This window comes from Eublepharis macularius, chromosome 8 (assembly GCF_028583425.1).
Source record: "Eublepharis macularius isolate TG4126 chromosome 8, MPM_Emac_v1.0, whole genome shotgun sequence".
Lineage (NCBI taxonomy): Eukaryota > Metazoa > Chordata > Lepidosauria > Squamata > Eublepharidae > Eublepharis > Eublepharis macularius.
Window position 1 is genome coordinate 108,814,989 of NC_072797.1, and position 3,834 is coordinate 108,818,822.

Genomic DNA, 3,834 nt, shown 5'->3' on the forward strand with positions numbered 1-3,834 from the left:
ATCAGTGGTAACTACAGGGCCTTTTCAGTAGTGGCTCTTATAGACTGCCCTCCCCACTCAAAGCCCGTTTAGTACCCACATTACTTAGACACCATGCCAAAATGTATTTGTTCACCAAGCTTTTTAATTTAAATTTATCTCCTTGCCCTGTTCTGTCCTTGCCTTTATTTTGTTTGCTTTTATGTCTAATTTTATACCACTGTCTGCTGTTACTGTTGCTGTTTTAACCTTAAAGAGTTATTTTGCTATCAACTCTAGGTTATGCTCATATCGGGCAGATCCTGGACAGTGTATGATATAAACACAGAAGCTAAGCTACAGAACCTGGGAAGGAAGTCCTCATCAGAGATTACTAAACGCAGCAAAAGCCAAGATGTGATTGGCATCTCCACTATTAAAAAATCTTGTATTTCAAATTACTTGCTTGTCAGATTCCACAAACAAGAACCTTTGAAAGCTACCTTCACTAAAGCAGTTGTTGGCTTCCCTTTATGAAGGACTTTCCCATGCGGCTTTTGCAGCACAGCTCAACCCTTAGCCTGAATTTCTCTTTAAGCATGGTTGGATTTTAGCCTACCATTTTTACAAAGTGTAGACTTACATAATTACAAACTACACAAAGCAAAGCTATTGGGTTACATCACAAAAGAAGAACAGAATAACAGAGGCTGACTCCAGAAAATGAACAAGTTTTTTCCCCCTAACCCGTATCTGTTTCAACATGATGTAATACCAGGCTAAATATCAACTCAGCCATTCTCTGAGGAAACCTTTGACTCAAAAGTAGTAAGAATTGGTCTGAAAACAGACAACAAAAGAAAATTCTCCATAGCATTGCATATCTGTTAACCTATGTTAAGTAATGATTCTAGAATACATGCTCATGCCTACATTCATTCTTTATCTCCAAGAACCATCCAGAGTTTATTTTAAAATGGACAAAGGTCAACAGAAGCAAGCATACAAAACAAGGTCAGATAAGGAGGTAGCTCGGGCTTCCGGCTAAGATTCTTGAATTATTCTCATTGGATAAGACTAGACTGAGGGCAAAACTAGATGTAACTCAGAGTCTCTCTACACAAGACATCTGGCACGTGCTCTTTAAGTGCCGGGTGACGCAATGTTTCCTGGGAACGGTAGTTTTAAAAGAGTTGTTTGGAATTGCTGTGGAGAGAGTTGAAAATGTAAGCAAAATTAGGTCAGAAGCACTTTTCTAGTGTCGTTTATGAGCGCAAGCCCGCAGTCTCCTCTCCCCTTTCACTCTGGATGTAATCTGCCAGGTCTTAAAATAAAAGTTTTCAAAGACAGAGCAGGGCAAGATGGCTGGGGGAGAGGAACTTTGCAATTCTCTCCCCTCGCCCCGCATTCTGCATGGAATTGCAAAGTTCTTCTCCCCCAGTGATCTCACACTGCTCTTTGAAAACTATTATTTTAAGACCTCGCAGATTCCACTCAGAGTGGAGGGGACTAAAGGCTTGTGCCCATAAACTACACTAGAAAAATGCTTCTAACCTAATTTTGCTTGTATTTTCAACTTTCCTCTCCTCACCAATCCCAAATGACTCTTTTAAGTTCCCAAGAAACGTTGCATCACATGACACTTGAAGAATGCGTGCTAGATATCTTGCATACAGCGACTCTCAGTCATGACGCCCAGCCAACCTCTGGGTTGTGAGGAGGAGGAGAGAGTCATGTATACCCCACTGAGCTTCTTGGGGAAAGTGTGAGATAAAAAAGTAGCCAATAGGTAGATGGCAAAGAGATTGTCATATATCCACAGATGAATCTTCCTGAAAGGATCTTAAACACAAATAAGAAGTCAGGTTCCTAATTCCTGTTAGTGGCCAAGGCCTGATTTTTACTGAAATGATGTGGGAGCTCTTTCCCCTTGGCCTAGTCCAATGCCACTCTGGTAATGTGTGTGTGGAAGACGTATAGGGGAAAGGTAGTTTATTAATCTTCCCCACCCACACAACAAATGACATGATTCCTTCCAACACCACTGTTATCCTTTCAGCTGGATGTTTATATGGAAAGGAAACTCATCAGTCATTCTACCCAATATGGTTTCTCCATATCAGTGCCTCTTTAAACTGCATGTCATGAGGGAAGATGGAGCCATCGTATTGGATGCAAGCCGTGTGAAAAATTAGCCATCCTATTGGATGCATCCATGACTATGTCCCCGTTAGTGCCAGGAGGGTCCAGACAGCATTGGCACACACACGCACCCTGCCACCAATATAGAAGGAACAAGAAATCATTCTGAGGAAGAGAGTAAAGGGTGATCTAGGATTCCTTGACAGACCGCTTTTTACAGGGGTTCCGACAGGCATGGTGGAATCCTAGAAGCATCATCATTGCCCAGAAAGCGTCATCCTGTTTCTTAGAGGAGGGCACAAATTCAGGGGATATTAACTGGGTTATTCCACAGTTGCAAAGAAGATGTTGTCTATCGGCTTGGGAGCAGACAGAGACACCGAGTTGGATGTAGAAATGCAATAAATAGAGGTAAAGAAGTTTTACTTAAATGCAGTTCTGTTTGCGCAAGGACTAAGAGTGAGCACTGGTTTTCCATTTCCAATCACTGTTGCTGTGTACCAAATGAAATGGCAAAAATGTATTCGATGCAGTCACTACAGTCCAGTTTGGTGCTGCGATATGATTTGGTTGAAAACGGTCGTTATGGGGGTGAGGTTTGCTGAAATATACACCTGGTGCAAGCAGAAATGGAATAGTCAAGTTTGCTTAGCACATAAGCTTTGATTACTTTCTGGTGTTTCCACTTATACAAAAGTGCAACAAACCCTGCCTCTTTCCCCCTCATCTCTGTGAGGGACGGAATGCCAGAATGGCCTTCTTGTGTTTCAGCTTGCACAAGAATTCTGTAGGATCCAACCCAATATATAGGGTTTTTAATAATAACAGTAACAGTAACAACATTTGATTTACATACCGCCCTTCAGGACAACTTCATGCCCACTCAGAGTGTTTTACAAAGTATGTCATTATTATCCCCACAACAATCACCCTGTGAGGTGGGTGAGGCTGAGAGAGCTCCAGAGAGTTCTGACTAGTCCAAGGTCACCCAGCTGGCTTCAAGCGGAGGAGTGGGGACTCAAACCCGGCTCTCCAGATTAGAGTCCCATGCTCTTAACCATTACACCAAACTGAGTGTAGGTGAGCTTCCAGTGAGGCAAGCTTCCAATTTAAATTAAAAACAAAACCCTCTGTTACTCAGGTATCAAAAGAAGGAGTGCTTTTCTGGTGATATGCCGTTTGGGAATCACTGCAGTAGAGGAACCAAGTGGGAAGGATGAATGACGACTTTGCTTCCCACACAGATTTTCTGTCGGGAACATACATGCATTACTGAAGCAATGTGGAGGCAGACCACAGGGAAGCCATTCACATATTGCTGCTGTAATAAATTGAGCCTGAATAACAGAGCATTTTCCTGAGCAAAGATATATTGCACAAGTCTATTAGGTTTGCAGCCTCCGAATGCAGGCCCAAAGGAATGATAACGGAAGTCCTCTGTGACTGGAATCAATAAAAGTGCAGCCATTATCTTAAAATGAGAGCAGGATTATGGGCCTAATAAGGCCACCGATTTTGCTTGCTGTTATCCTACTCAGGCAGAGGCATGAGGGATTCCTTGAATTCACTGCATTATTGCTGGAATCTAGGGAACAGGCTAAACAACTTTAACTGGTTTTTTATTTGTTTTTTCTTCTCGCATGTTCTGTTCTGCTGCCATTTAAAAGGATAGTAGCTGATCCCTTGAGACTTTATAACGTGGACAAATGGAACACAATACTGGATGGAGGGTCT